Source organism: Ambystoma mexicanum, chromosome 1p, assembly GCF_040938575.1.
Source record: "Ambystoma mexicanum isolate Mex_15411 chromosome 1p, UKY_AmexF1_1, whole genome shotgun sequence".
Classification (NCBI taxonomy): Eukaryota; Metazoa; Chordata; class Amphibia; order Caudata; family Ambystomatidae; genus Ambystoma; species Ambystoma mexicanum.
In genome coordinates, this window is record NC_090921.1 from 222,690,373 (window position 1) to 222,706,847 (window position 16,475).

At 49.6% G+C, this 16,475-nt stretch overlaps 1 protein-coding gene across 1 annotated transcript in view; it reads right to left on the reverse strand.

The window, feature by feature from the left end:
* STAG3 (STAG3 cohesin complex component) overlaps positions 1-16,475 on the reverse strand; it is a 2,261,782-nt gene that overhangs the window by 239,417 nt on the left and 2,005,890 nt on the right. The gene's annotated exons all lie outside the window — the stretch shown is intronic.

Here is a 16,475-nt window from a genome sequence, read left to right on the forward strand (position 1 = left end):
ATGGCGACGGACGCGGATCTTCTCTCCAGAGGAGGAGGCGCCATTGTTCATCATGACCCGGAGTCGCTGAACTTGCAGGCTTGGCTCCTGCAGCACTAGAGTTTGGAGGATACGATATCCCGGCTGACTGCAGAGAGGTTCTTGCAAAAGTCAGGGCATCCCCAACTCTCAAGTGCTATGGACATAAGTGGAAGAGGTTCTCTGTCTGGTGCTGTGCACAGAAGATTAACCCTTTGCGGATTACGGCCCCTCAAGTATTGCCGTACCTACTGTCGTTGGCTAAAGCTGGACTGGCTCATGCCTCCATAAAGATACATCTGGCTGCCATCTCCCGATACACCAGAACTACAGGACGGGCATCCTTGTGGTCTCATCGCCTGGTGAAGGAATTTATGAAGGGGCTATTCCGATCGTTCTCGCCGGTGAAGGCCCCTGATCCGGCATGGGAGGTCAACGTGGTGCTGACCAGGCTCATGGGCGCCCCATTCGAACCTATGCATTTGGCGCCGTTGAAGTTCCTGTCGTGGAAGACCGCATTTCTCGTGGCCATCACCTTCGCACGACGAGTGGGAGAGATCCAGGCCCTATCTTGCAAACCTCCATACTTGACTTTTCACTACACGAGGGTGGTGCTGAGGACGCACCCCTCCTTTATGCCCAAGGTGCCGTAGGACTTCCACCTCAACAAGCCTTTGGTGTTGCCAGTTTTCTTCAAGTCGCAGGCCGAGAGGACTCTGCACTCGCTGGACGTAGCTAGAGCGCTGAAGTTCTACGTGGACCGCACGAAGAGTTTTCGGAAGACATCACAGCTGTTTGTGAACTTTGGACCTGTGAATCAAGGGAAGGCTTTCTTGAAGGCTTCCATTTTCAGATGGCTCTCCGGCTGCATCATGCACTGTCACCGGTTGGCAAACCGACCACTGCCCGGCCGTCCGAGAGCCCATTCGACCTGAGTGATCGCTGCTACCACGGCGTTTCCCCTGGTGTGCCCCTGCTGGACATCTGCAGGGCTGCTACGTGGAGGTCGATGCGCACCTTCACAAGATTCTACTGCGTCGTTCGGGACTCCAGGGAGGAGTCCAGGGTCGGCCAAGCAGTGCTGCACAACCTGTTCGCTTAAGGTGAGACTGGTGAGGAGGTAAGAGATGCTTAATGGTGAGTTGTTGTATTGCTTAATGTTGAGCCTGTTGCCACCTCCCGTGGTTGTGCATGTGTATACTGCTATGTATTCTTATATTCATGAGCATGTGGTGTGAATCCATGCCAGACCCCATGCTGGAGAAGGAACAAGTTACTTACCTGCAACTGTTGTTCTCCAGCATAGGTCTGGCATGGATTCACATGCGAACCCTCCCTCCTTCCCCTCTGCGGCTCTTCACTTGGTCATACTGCCACTTTACGTGCTACCAAATGTGAGAATGGCTGCCAGGGGAGGGGCTTAGGGAGAGGGCAGTCATTGGCAGTCATTGGCTGGGGGCAGTATGACCCAGAGATCAGTGATTGGTTACTACTAAGAAAGACAGATCAGAAACAAAACTGATACTGATTTTTTCTTTACCGAGGATTCCCAGCCTGACGACAGGGAATATTCATGAGCATGTGAATCCATGACAGACCCCATGCTGGAGAAGTGCACCGACACTGCGTTGTCTGTCAGAATGAGGACATGCCTTTCCTGCAGAGACAGGGCACATGCTTTCAGGGCTATCATGATGGTTGATAACTCCAACCTGTTGATGTGCCACCTGGCTTCCGTCATTGACCAGAGACCCCTCACCACAAAACCTTGCAGTGAGCGCCCCAACCCTTCAAGGATGCATCTGTGACCACTCTGGTCTGAGGCCAAGGAGGCCCAGAAGGGTTCCCCTGCCAAAAGACTGTTGAGGTCCACCCCCCAGGACAGGTCATTGACCACTTACGCAGACACTCTGAGGGGATCCGAGAGAGTGCTGAGGTACTGCGACCACTGATCTCTCAGTAAACATTGCAGGAATCTCATGCTCAACCTGGCCTCTGGCACTAGAAAAATGCAGGCAGCCATAAGGCCTAGAAGGCGGGGGATGGAAGCCGCTGGTAGAGTGGCATTGTTCTGGAATAAGTCCACCATCTATGTCAAGCTGACTACTCTCCCCTCGGGAGGGAAGGCCTTCCCCCACCTGGGTATCTAGAACTGCTCCGATGGACTGGAGTCGTTGGACTTGTGTCATGTGGGATACGTTTAGGGAGAAGCCCAGTGTTAGCGAGAATTCTCATTCTATGGCTAATTTCCCTTACCTAGTGAGTCCCCCAGCAGATTTGCAGGATTTCTGGAGCTTGTTTTTCCACTTAGTAAGAGTGTACCCTTTTTTCCCCACTCTTACTTGTGTTTTGCCATGTGTATTTCATCTGTTTTTGTAATAGTGGACTCTGGAGTACACCACTTCAGTAGCCCCTTTCTTTTGTGTGTTACACAGCACCTTCAGTGCAGTGACAATGGGTTGTCCTTTAGACTTCCCACCGACTCCATTTCTGAGGCTGACTACTGTCCCCCAGAAAAGGGGTAAAGTTGCCATTAACTTTACTTCGTCATTTAACCACAGATTCAGTACACCCCATCTTACATGGAGTACTGGAAAGGGTTAATCCTTAGCCCTTTTTATCTGTACCTCCTAGAGCATTGTTTCGCTCTTTTAACATTTAGGCTTGGCTGGTGGCACTGGTATTTACCCTAACTTTTCTACCGCGATTATACTCAGTGGTCGAAGTGGGCAGGAGCGGTGCTCCTCTACTTCTTTTAATGAAGTTTTACCGTTCCTACACTTTTTTATTTTAAAAATAAACCGTTCTGGAATGGTTTTGTTTTAAAATAAAAGTTTAGGAAGCAGTTGAAACTTGCACTTTCAGTGCAGTCCACTGAACATTCCTTTAAAATGCAGGCGCATGCGATGGGGTTTGCGGGAAGCGGTGCTGACCAGTAGGGAACATAGCTCCACTACTTCTTTTCGTACACTTCGACCACTGATTATACTATATAAACATGGTATTGTTTTAGGCTATTATATTAGCCTCAAACTTAAACCCGCTTGACCAAATACTTTTTCTTTTGGCTCCGGTCGGGTTTATTCGCCATTTCTTTTTGTTAAAGTCCTTGTGTTTTACTTTGCGTGGCAAATCAGGTTTGCCTTCTTTGTTCACTGTCTTTAGGCGGGCTTCTGCCAAGAAGCCCTCCTCTAGGCGCCTGGGTGTCTAGGTGGGCTGAATGTGAGGAAGGGGTGTAGTCACCCCCTGCACAGGGTATCCTGGGAAACCCGAGTCACACTTTGCCATGATTGGCTGAGGTGGTTGTCCGGGCCGGACAACCCCCCCCTGCTGCGTGATTGACAGCCAGGCTGTGTGAATGGGGGATTTTCGCATAAAAGGCAGGTCTCTTGGGCTAGAAGTCAGAGAGTCGCCACTGGAACTACAAGGAACCGAAGAGAAGCAGAGAAGAAGTCGACTGCTGCAACTATCCCGTCCCGGTGAAGCTCTGCTATCTACCCTTCGACGACCAGAGAAGATCCAGTCCAGAGTCTTCTTCCCTTCAGCTTAGTGAGGATAACCAGCTCATCTTCTACAGCCAGAGGATCCTCTTCGTGGTCGAAATCGCTGCACACTGCTGTAGTGGTCCGGATAGCCACCTGAAGACCCTCTCCTTTTTTTAAAGAAGCGCACCTTTTATTCACCGTCGCTGCTGCCGGCTTCAGCCCTGTGTGGTGCAGACCCCTCCAGACGTCCTCCTTCGGACTGAATCTCCAAGAACCGTGGGTCTGCAGGAAACCACCAGGAACAACTGCCTTGGCACCAGCCTCTTCATTGAATATGGTACTGTGTTCTGCTTGAGGAATTCGGGTGAATCCCTTTTCTTCGCCGCCAAGGCTTGCCCTTGTCTTCCCTCCTTCTTATAACTTTTGCTTCCTCTGTTGACAATATCCAAGTACTCCTGGCTACGTTGAATCATGAACTATCCGACTGTGTGATCCTCGACAACAGGAACCTGGTTCCACTTGACACTGGCTCCGGCCTATTGACTCTTGAATTTCTGTCTAAGAGTGTTCTCTGGTTCTGTCTGCCTTGTCAAATGTATTGCCTATGATTTTTGCCCGCAACTCTCTCTGGGTATCTCATGTGCCAAGTGTGTTTTTGCCCCGGTAACATTTCTTGCCGCGGATACGCGTTTCTTTAGTAAGACCGAACTGTCATTACTGTCAAAAAGTGATCGCAAGAGGATTCCCGGTAACGTCTTTTGTTTGACAACACTGGTCCGCTAAAACACAGGGTACTTACCTTGATGTTATACCGTACAAAGTGAATTGGTTAGTTGTAGTGTATTTTACGTGTGGATTTTGAATTAATAGAAGTGTTGTGTTTATAACAAATGGTTTAAAAATAAATGTACTTCAATTTTTTACCTGCAACCTTGAGTCAGTGTTTGCTCGAGTCACAGTAATTGTGGTCCCTTTGTGTAATCTCTGCTACTGCTCATATACTCTTGAGATAAGCCCGACTGCTTCGCTATTGCTACCACTTTAACATAGTAGTACAGGCTTGTACCAAAGGTAAAACTTGTATTGCCACCTGTAGTCTTAATTGTATGTAGTGGTCCCTAAGGGCACTGCACAGGATTCTGCCTAACACCCAGCCTGTGCAGCAGGGAGCAGAAATCCTGCAGATGGGAGAAGACCTGCACTACAGATTTCCCTTGGATCACCCAGTAGTCCAGATATGGAAATACAAGGTGAGCCGCAGCTATCGCCATGAGCTTGGTGAAGATCCTTTGGGCAGAGGTAAGACCAAAGGTAAACACCTAGAACTGATACTGCATATCTCCTATGGTGAACCTTATGAACTTCCTGTGCTTTTGATGGATTGGCACATGGAAATAGGAGTCTTGTAGGTCTATAGACACCACCCAGTCCTGAAGTTCGAGAGAGTGGAGAATCTCTCAACGCCTCACCATCCCGAATGTCTTTCCTCAAGAACTTGTTCAAGGCCCTGAGGTCCAGAATGGGACGAGACCTACTCCTCCTTTCTTGGGCACTAGGAAATACCAGGAATACAAACCCGATCCTCTTAGTTTGGGATGTACGTCTTCCACGGCACCTTCAGCAACAGGGCTCTCTTCCTGGAACTCTTGTCCCGGTTGGATTGGAGGTGGGAACAGTCTGCCTGGCGGTTTTCTTAGGAATGGCAGACATTAACCCCATTGAATGAGCTGTAGAGCCCAGGCATAGGAAGTAATTCCCTGCCATTGGAGCAAGTGCTCCGTCATCCGTCCTCCAACCGGTGCGCTGTCAGAGGGGAAATCAAAGTGGCTTCGGACGTTGGCGTGGCCTCTACCGCTGACGCTGCCTGTCGTCTTCTAGAAGCCCCTCTGCCACTTCCAGGGAGCAATGCTTCTGCCCTTGCCTAGCTGGTGGGAGCTGTGCTCTTCTGACATAAGGAGCATATCTCCTGTAGCCCCTAGAGGAGAAGCTAAAAGCAGGTTTGGATGGCAGCGCAGCTAGGCCTAAGGATTTGATTCCTTGAATTGTCAGCTTTGTGGCCGAAAAGAAGATCGCCCTCTAAGGGCATGTGCAAAGGTTTCACTTGGACGTTAAGGAGAAAAACCAGAGCTTTTTAGGTAGGTCTGCCTTTGCAATGTTAAGGGCGAAACCATAGATCTGCCCACAGTCAGCATTGTCCAGGCCCGTTCGCAGCGGCTGCTTGGCCACCTCCTTCCCATCCTCCACTAGCTGTAGGAAGCCCTCACTTATCTCTCTTTCCGGGACATACAGGGCAGCATTTTCCACTGCTGTCCATTGACCAAAGGAGTATTTGGCAAAACTGCTTGCCATATTAGTAGCTTTGAGGGCCATGCTACCTCAAGTGAATGCCTTCTTTGCCAAGGCATCCACTATTTTTGCTTCTCTGTCTGGGGGCAGAGTGGTTGTAGATGATGCAGGTCTAGAAGAGACCATAGCAGCCTGCATAACAAGTCCCTGAAGGGAAGGGTGAGAGGAGAGGTATGAGGGGTCTCCTCTAGTCGGCCTGTATTTCCCGGAAATGATGGAGCTGACGGGAGGAATGGAACATGGGTTTTGCCATAGAGCTGTCAAAGGATCGCAATGGCCAGGTTCAGAGGCATATTACGTTCAGTGGCATAAACTTGTGCAGGTGCCACTGTTGAGTGCAATCCCAGGGTGTCAATAACCCTTTCGACCAGAGCCCTGTATTTAGATAAATTGTGAAGATAGGGCTGGGACTGCTGAAACACCAGGTCAGGCTAAGCGTCCAGACCACTGGCATCTTGGAGGCCTTGAAATAGTTGTAGAAGGTTATTCTGTTCGTCAAAATAGTCGACCCCTCCTGAACCCAAGAACAACGGGTCAACATCTTTGTCATCGTCGTCGTGATCGCTGAAGATACCAGTCATGGTCTCAAAATATTCGGACCGGGTGTGGTGTAAAGACCTTCTCAACAACCATCAACATTGAGGGTTTGTCTTTCGGCGCCGGCATGGTGGAGGTCTGTGTTGTCCGAAATTAAGACGCCATAGCGTCGACATCCTTGGACACACAGGAGTAATACGGCTTCCATGACATTTCTTTCTACGTCAAAAGATTTATCGGCACCAACATAGTCTGTACCGGGGCACTAGTGGGGTCGAGTACACCGAGCACCACTCTTAGCCCCGAAGCATGCTGCGTGGGGGCCTCCCCAACTGCAGCATGCTGCTTTAACATTGCAAGCATCGAGTATTTGAAATCCTCCCACTCCTGGCGGGTGGTAGGCCCAGCCGACGGCTTGGAATTGCGACAATGGCTACTATTCTTTTTTCAGGAGTAGGAAGAGTGGCTCCTCGAGTGGGACCTTTTCTTCTTTCGCCTGTGTTTCGCAGGGTATGCCTCTCGGTTTCAGCCTCCGAAGACCGAACCGTTGATCGCGCCAGAGATTTTGAGGGTCGCTTGGTGAGCCCTTTGCTGCTAATTTTCTCGCGTAAAACTGTCTGCACTTCCTGTTGGACTCTATCGCAAACAGGTCCACTGATGGGATACCCCGGCGAGAGAAGACCTCCTCTAGGACTTCCTGGAAAACTTCCCACTTGTGAGACCGTGCTGTGCCTGCTCAGAGCTTCCGCCAATTGTTCTCCGTGCCCGTCAGATGAGCAGCTGAGACCGAGATCCGGTTCTCCAATAGCCATAACCACAGCTGCATCGCCTCTCTGCAGAAGGGGAGGGAGCGCATACCACCTTGCTTGTTCAGGTAGTGCATGGCCACCGTATTGTCCATCACCACTCGGGCCTGAGGCAACGGAGGCCAAAAGGGTTCCCCTGCCATGAGATTGCTGCCGTTGGCTCAGGTCCTCAACCACTGACCTGGACACCCTGAGGGAATCAGAGAGGGTTCTAAGGTACTGGGAACACTGGCCTCGTAGGAGCCATTAAAGAGATCTTATGTGCAGCCTGGCCTTTGACACTAGAAAAATACAGGAGGCCATGAGACCCAAGAGGCGGAGGAATGAAGCTGCTGGTAGGTAAGGTGGTGTGGTTCTGTAACAGGTTCACCATCTGGGCAATGCTGTAGACTCTCTCCTCACGGGGGATGGGGGTGTCTAGGACTGCTCCAATGAACTGGAACCTCTGGACTGGCGTCACATGGGTCTTCAAGTTCAGGGAGAAACCCAGCCTGTGGAGTTGTGAGCTGGTGGGACAAAACCTGGTCTACCGACTTCCTTCGGTCGTCCAGGTATGGGAATACATGGACTCCGGATCTCCTGAGGTGAGCCGCAACTAACTCTATGAGCTTTGTGAAAACCCTTGGAGCGGAGGTCAACCCAAAGGGAAGCACTTGAACTGATGGTGCTTGTCCCCTGTGAGGATCCTCGGGAACTTCCTGTGCTTTCGATGTATCGGCACATGGAAATAGGCGTCCTGCAGATCTATTGACACCAGCCAGTTCTGCAATTCGAGAGCGTGGAGAATCCCGCTCAACGTCATCATCCTGAACTTGTCTTTCCTCAGGGACTTGTTCAAAGCTCTGATGTCCACAATGGGACGAGGACGTCCTCCCATCTTGGGTACCAGGAAGTGCCCGGAATACCAGCCTGACCCTCTCTGCTGGGGATGTACCTTTTCCATGGTACCCTGTTAGGCAGAATCCTGTGCAGTGCCCATAGGGACCACTACACATAATTAAGACTACAAGTGGTAATACAAGTTTTACCTTAGGTACAAGCCTGTACTACTATGTTAAAGTGGTAGCAGTAGCGGAGCAGCCAGGCTTATCTCAAGAGTATATGAGCAGTAGCAGAGATTACACATAGGGACCACAATTACTGTGACTCAAGCAAAAACTGACTCAAGGTTTCAGGGGAAAAAATATAAATACATTTATTTTTAAACCGTTTGTTATGAACACAACACTTCTATTAATTCAAAACCGATTCGCTTTGTACAGTATAACTTCAAGGTAAGTACCTGTCATGATCTCTGCTTCCAAAATATCAGGACTTGCCCGACTCCCTTGGAAGCAGACCCATAACCCCGGTTCCGAGTGCCAGCCAGTCCCAATTGGGACCTTTTGGACCCTGTCCTGGCGCCAGTGGCACCAGGCTCATAAAGATGCCCAGTCCCAGCGCTGGAAGCGCCGGGCTCATAATGCTTGGGTGGACTTACCTGCAGCAGACCATGCTGCTTACTTACCTGCCAGTTGAACCCCTGATCCTCTTCTGTTTGGGACTACTTTTCCTGTTGGGTGGGGCAGGAGCCACTCCCTAGTTTCAGAACACTGGAACTCTTCTGGAAAGCAGGAACTCTTTGCTTACCTAGGCGTGGCTGTGGAAGGAGACACCTAAGCACTACAGGAGGCTATTTAAACCACACCCGATGGATGAATCTTGCTTTGCGTTATTCTGCATTCTCTGCAGCAGAACGCTCATCGTGTCTTCTGCTTCTGATCCTGGGCCTAAGGGAACAAAGGCTTACCACCCTGGAATCCAGTCTTCAGCAGCACCAGTAAAGACAAAGAAAGAACAGGTTAGCACTACGGTCTTCAGTGGCAGCGCATCTCTTACCTGGTCCATCGGCTGTCACCAACGCCTCGCGCTGCATTCCGGCATCTGAAAGACAAAGGCTTACCTACTCTTCGCATGCTCCGGAGGTCTTCGCACTGCATTCCGGCATCTGAAAGACAAAAGCTTACCAGCTCTTCGCACGCTCCGGAGGCCTTCGGCGCTGCATCCCGCATCTGAAAGACAAAAGAAGGTGCGTTTAAAGACATTGGGCAACTTTATTACTCACGTGCCAATACTCCTTCCCGCGCCGAATCCAGTGGGTATTCCAGCACCCTTCAGCTTCTCTAAAGCTCCGAACTTGTACCTGCAAGATAAAAGGGACAGTTAGTGCGCATCGTGAAGCAGGCTACAAGCGCTTACTTAAGTGCTTCCAGGGGCTTCTATTCCTCACGCGGGTTCGATCCTCAACTCTCATCAGCCCGCCATCCGCCATCGCCGGAACCCTGCAAAACAAGAGATATCATTACAAAAGACTTTTAAGACATTTGAAGTGCCCAGAACTTACCGTTCGTGCAGTTAACGACGGACAGCAGTCCTCTGAGGTCAAGAGGCCTGCACCCTTATCCAGTGAAGAAACTGGTTACGGCACCCTGCCCCGAGGCAGATGGAGAGCTCGGCGTTCACTTACCTAAGGTGAGGGCGTTAACCTTTGGGGTTCTACAGGAGAAAGGGAAGAGGAGAGAGGCACCCAATAACCCCAGTTCATTAATCCCATATTTTCTATCTGCAGACATCTTACTCTTCGAGTCAGACATACAGTGCACAGAGGTCCAGCCCAAAGAGCCAACCGTGTGTTACACATCACCTTTGAAGATACGGCATTCACCCAGTCAAGACCGGCGCCTATGCGGGAATCAGGTGAGCGTTACAGTACCCTATGTTTTAACGTACCAGTGTTGTGAAACAAAAGAAGTTACCGGGAATACATATGCCATCACTTTTTGACAGTAATGACAGTTCTGTCTTACTAAAGAAACGCGTATCCACAGCAAGAAATGTTACTGGGGAAAAAACACACTTAGCATTTGAGATACCCAGAGAGAATTGCGAGCAAAAATCATAGGCAATACTTTTGTCAAGGCAGACAGAATCAGAGAACACTCATGGACAGAAATTCAAGAGTCAATAGGCCGGAGCCAGTGTAAAGTGGAACCTGGTTCCTGTTGTCGAGGATCACACAGTCGGACAGTTCACGATTCAACGTAGCCAGGAGTACTTAGATATTGCCAATGGAGGAAGCAAAAGTTATAAGAAGGAGGGAAGATGAGGGCAAGCCTTGTAGAAGGAGAAAAAGGGATTTACCCAATTTCCTCAAGTAGAACACAGTACCTTATTCAATGAATAAGCTGGTGCCACGGCAGTTGTTCCTGGTAGTTTCCTGAAGACCCACGGTTCCTGGAGCTTCAGCAAGAAGGACGACGTCTGTAGGGGTCTGCACTACGCAGAGCTGAAGCCGGCAGCAGCGACGGTGAATAAAAGGTGAGCTCCATAAAAACATGAGAGGCTCTTCAGATGGCTATCCGGACCACCACAGCAGTGTGCAGTAAGTTTTCGACCAGAAAGAGGATCCTCTGGCTGTAGAAGATGAGCTGGTTATCCCCACCAAGCTCAAGGGAAGAAGACTCTGGACTGGATCTTCTCTGGTCGTCGAAGGGTAGATAGCTTGCAGCAGGGCTTCACCGGGACGGGGTAGTTGCAGCAGCTGTCGTCTCTCTGCTTCTCTTCGGTTCCTTGTAGTTCCAGTGGCGACTCTCTGACTTCCAACCCAAGAGACCTGCCTTTTATGCGAAAACCCCCCATTCACGCAGCCTGGCTGTCAATCACCCAGCAGGGGGGGTTGTCCAGCCCGGACAACTATCCTGGCCAAGCATGACAAAGTGCGATTTGGGTTTCCAAGGATACCCTGTGCAGGGGGTGACTACACCCCTCCCTCACATTCAGCCCACCTAGACACCCAGGCGCCTTGAGGAGGCCTTCTGGGCAGAAGCCCGCCAAAAGAACAAAGAAGGCGAACCTAGTTTGCTGCGCAAAGTAAAACACAAGAAGGACTTTAACAAAAAGAAATGGCGAATAAACCTGACCGGAGTCAAAAGAAAGAGTATTTGGTCAAGCAGGTTTATGTTCGAGGCTAATATAATAGCCTAAAACAGTGCCACGTTTATCTAATATAATCGCGGTAGAAAAGTTATGGTAGATACCACCGCCACCAGCCTAGTCTAAATGTTAAAAGAGCAAAACAATGCTCTAGAAGGTACAGATAAAAAGGGATACGAGTTAACCCTTCCCAGTACTCTATGGAAGATGGGGTGCACTGGATCTGTGGTAGATTGACATAAGTAAAGTTAATGGTAACTTTACCCTTTTCTGGGGGACAGTAGTCGCCTCAGAAATTGAGTCGAGGGAAGTCTCAAAGACAACCCTGTGCCACGGCGCTGAAGGTGCTGTGTGACGCACACAAAGAAGGGGGCTACTGAAGTGGTGTACTCCAGAGCCCACAACGAAAAAAAAACAGATGGAAACACATAGCAAAACACAGTTAAGAGTGGAGGAAAAGCTTACCAGGAAGAAAAAAAATAAACTCCATAAGTCCAGCAAAGCTGCTGGGGGACTCACTAGGTGAGGGAAATTAGCCATCAATGAGAATTCTCCCTACCACCTCCATACTGTATGGGCGATTACAACTGAGTATCCCCAGGGTGGAGAGGAGACACTCCTTAAGAAAATAGGTTCCTGAGAATCGCCTGTCTGAAAGCGGCATCAGATCTAGAGCCGGCATCTAAACAGTAATGCTTGCAGAAAGCCGAGGGAGAGGCCCAAGTGGCCGGACTGCTTATCACTTGCCAAGGGACATGGCGCTGGAATGTGATGGCCGTTGCCTTGGCCCTGACTGCGTGGGCGTGCATGTTGGCTGGGAGCGGTTTGTGCTGGCCCTCATACGCTTCCTTGATGGCAGCGACCATCCAGCGGGATATGGAGGCCTTAGAGGCCCGATAGCCTGGCCTTGAGCCTCCGAAAGTGACAAACAGAGCGTCCGACTTGCGGAACCCCTTGATCCTGTCCAAGTAGAATTTTAGGGCACGCCTGACGTCCAGGCAGTGCAGCACTCTCTGTGCTTTGTCCTTGGGATCGGGAAAGAACACAGGAAGGAAGTGAAATGCAGATGGAACTTTGGGCAGAAAGTTGTGGACCCCTTGCTCACTATTCTTAGAGAGGCACAGCTCCACCCTACTGATGAGGTCCAACCAGACCGAATCACGTGTCTGGGGTTACTGTTGGTACTCTTGTTCAGAGGAAAATTGCCTAGCATTTCAGTGCTTTTTTGCCCCAGGGCAGGACAAAGACTGATATGTTTTGGATATTTCTCCTCTGTGAAAGATAGTGAGCTAAAGACTCTGGGTAAGACTCTCGTAACCAGGACTAATGTCTGGCAGAGACTCCCAGGACCCCACCTTGTTATTTGCTTAAATGAAACTCATTCTCTACCTTGGGTAGAAAGGAAGGACGTACCCTCAGTACAACCCTATCCTTGTGAAACACAGTAGAGGGTGGCTTAGATGAAAGTGCCTGCAATACACTCACTCTGTGAGCTGAAGTAACCACAACCAAGAAAAGAGTCTTGAAAGACAACAGTCTCAAAGTGCAACGGTTCAAATGGAGCCCCCATCAGGAATTTCAAGACCAAATTCAGATCCCATACCGGCACCTGAAACGGGGTCGGTAAGAACACATTAGTGAGCCCTTTTAGAAATTGGGAAATCAAAGGAATCTTAAAATAAGACGCAAACAAAGAAAGAAGGGTTTAAGTGGAAAGTGTACAACGAAGCCCTAATGAAAACAGAAGTCATCTGCTACCTAAGAGTGTTGTTTAACATCTCAATAAGAGTGGAGTTGGACCCACGATGTCTTATCCCGAATTAAGATCTTTGCACAGCAAGGAGCGAAATTACACGCAAAATACGGCAAATTTACTTTGCAGCCCGTAGTACTTACTTACAAAAAGTGTTGCATGATGTTTGCTTTTGAAGCGAAGCAGGCTGGAACATTGACGCTGGCTTTTGGATTCAACTGGAGGGGATTTTCTGGCGAAAAGTTCTTAAACTACCACTGAGTGTATCAATGGTAGCAATTAGACACAAACTGGGTCTAGACACTCTACACTCTCTTATGGTGTGGAAATCAATATCAGCTCTTCGGAAAATGCGTTTGACGCCGGCAGCAAAACCATACCAGATCTTGAATGCAAAAAGTAACGATCTATCAGCCTTCCTATTAAATCAATGGGAAGAAAAATTGAAGTCAATTGTACGCAGAGCCGACATCAGTATGTCCTTGGTACTGCAAATTCCGCAGGTAGCGAAAACAAAGTTCTGACAATTGAATTGGATAACAAACATGGATAAACGGAGCTCTCTAATTTCTTCAATGGACCTGGGAACGTCAACGCATAGTCTGGAAGAACTGCTGAGGTACCTTTCTAAATTTCCATCTCGATACCATAGAAACCAGTTCTTAAGATTACGGCTGAACACTCATGAGGTCTTGATGAGAAGGAAAGACTGGACGATAAAGAGTAACATCTGCTGGTTTTGTTCAATAGATGTGGAAACGATCAAACATCTAATAACCGAGTGCCCAGAAATTGTTGACCAACGCTCACTACATCTGGCACGATTCACCCCAAAAAATTGAAATATGCTGGAGTGGTGGAGCTACTTAATCTCAGGGACGAATACTCAATTTGTGCAATCATTAATTTCATGGACTTGATTTTACCAAACACCTATTTGACCTGGGGCACTCGGTTTTTGTCTTCGGTTTCCTTCTCTTTTTCATTTTTCATTTCTTTTCTGCTTTTTCCCTTCACTCTCCTTCATCTCTTCAGCGTTCGATGAAACTGTAACATAGATGAAAAGACATGGCATGGTTTGGTTTGACAAAAAAAGTTTGTTTTTCTTTTGCAACACTAATGTCAATAAAAAAAAAAGAATATTCTTCAGACGAGCACTTGAATATAGACAGCGCTGCCAGGTAACCTTTACTGGTACCTACTTGAAGGCCACTGTGGGCCAAAGAAAGCAAGAAAGACTGAACCATGGGATTGGACACTGAAAAGGATCTACTTCGTGTCCCCTCTACCAGTCGCAAAACTTGCACCAACGGCAATGGTACAGGGATTTTGTTGCCGGTCGCCTGGCCGAAAGCAACACCTCCATCATGTCATCTGGGTGGTCCCAATCCTTATATCTCAACCTTTCAGATACCAAGCGTGAAGGTTGAGAGTCTTGAACCCTGGATGGAGAACCCAACCCTCCTCTCGGTAGGGAAGATGGCGTGGAGGGCAGATGGACATTTCTAGAAGGTCCAGGTACTACGCTCTCCTGGTCCAATCCGGAGCAATGAGGATCATGTGGGTTCAGAACCTCTGCAACCTCCTTAACACTTGAGGAATGACGGGGACCGGAGGAAACGTGTACAGAAGTGGGAAAGACCAATCCACGACAAATGCGTCTCCTAAGGCTCCTCTCGGTGGAAATTCCCTTGAGCAGAATCTCTCGCACTTCCGGTTGGCACGGGTCACGAAAAGATCGACTTGTGGGGTCCCCCCAAGGGCAAAGATCTCCCGAAGGACTTCCTGAGCCAACTCCCACTTGTGAGAGATCATGCTCTGCCTGCTCAGAGCGTCTGCCGCCGCATTCTCCTCTCCGGCCAGATGTACCGCAGAGTGCTATTCCTTGCTGGATTGCCCAGAAACAGAGCTGCATCGCCTCTCCGCACAACGGGAGTGACCGTACCCCCCCTTTTTTTTTGAGGTAATACATGGCCATTGTGTTGTCTGTCATGATCAGGAAACTCTTCCCCTGCACAGACAGCAGAAAAGGCTTCAGGGCCAGCCTGATGGCCCTCAGCGCTAACATGTTGATGTGGAGTTAGGACTCTGATGGAGACCAATGACTGCTGGCGGTCAGATTGTCGGCATGAGCTCCCCATCCTGTGAGGGAAGCGTCCGTCACTACGGTCACCAAAACGGCTCCCCCTTCGTCAGATTCCCATCGTAGGCCCACCACAGAAGATCCTGCGAGACCGAGAATGCAATCTGAACGGGATCCGACATCTTTGCTGAGAATTGTAACTACTGAATCTTGAGGACCCATTGCAGGGATCGCATCCTCAGCCTGGCACCAGAAAAATGCAGGATGCCATGAGGCCGAGCAACCTTAAGAATTTGAACGCCGGAAGACGCTGGGCATGTTGAAATTTGTCCACCATCTGCACAATGTGATGAGCCCTCACCTTGGGAGGCGAGCACTTCCCCAAGGATGTGTCCAACAAAGCCCCGATGTACTGGAGCTGTTGGGAAGGTGTCAGATGCGACTTCTTGAAATTAGCTAGTGGAGGCAGCGCACAGATCAGCCAGTCGTCCAGGTAGGGGTAGACGTCAATCCCCCCCCTCGCCTGAGATACACTGCCACCACCACCATTAGCTTGGTGAAGACCCTCGGGCGGAGGTCAATCCGAATGGCAGAACCCGAAACTGAAAGTGCTAGCTGCCAGCCGCAAACCTCAAGTACTTTCTGTGCTTTGGATGAATCGGTACATGAAAATAAGCATCCTGTAGGTTCAGGGACACTAACCAATCCTGAAATCGAAGGGCCTGGAGGACCTGAGAAAGAGTGACCATCTTGAACTTATCCTTCCTGAGGAGTTTGTTCAACCAACAAGTCCAAGATGGGTCTCAATCCCCAGTCTTTCTTTGGAATCAAAAAATATGGGTATTACCATTCCTTGTTCCTCTCCGCTACAGGTACCAGTTCTACAGCGCCTTTCTCCAGCAGGGTCAAGATTTCCTGCACAAAGAGCGGATCTGGAAACTTCAAAGAGATTCCCCGGCGGATTGTCATGAGGCCGCTTTAGGAAGGGAAGGCAGTAGCCATGGGCTATTGTATCCAGAACCCATGCATCCGAAGTAATAGCTCGCCATTCTTCGAGATGCTGAGCCAGTCTTCCCCCAACTGGCGAACAATGGAACATGGCCTCAGTGGTTTTGGTGCGGCCGCGGCAGCGCCTGAGGGCAAAGAGGCAGCTGCCTGAGCCACTTTGGCACCTCTATTTCCCCGACCTCCACAGGTACTTTTAAGTTGACCACTTTGACTGGTGGCTCCTTGCGTCCTACCGAAAGAGGAGTAGTAACGAAAGAAAACTTCCCCTCCACTGCTGTCCCCGAGGACGAAAAGGCAGAGGTTGACGCACAGGTGCGCTCAAAGATTCAGCAGCAGCTTTTGAGGTCTGCAACCTCAAGACTCTCTTCAGCCCTGTTGCCAAACAAATGCGAGTCATCAAAGTGCATGTTCAGAAGACGGGCTTGTACATCCGGAGCAAAATCTGACTTCCGCAACAACGCAAACCT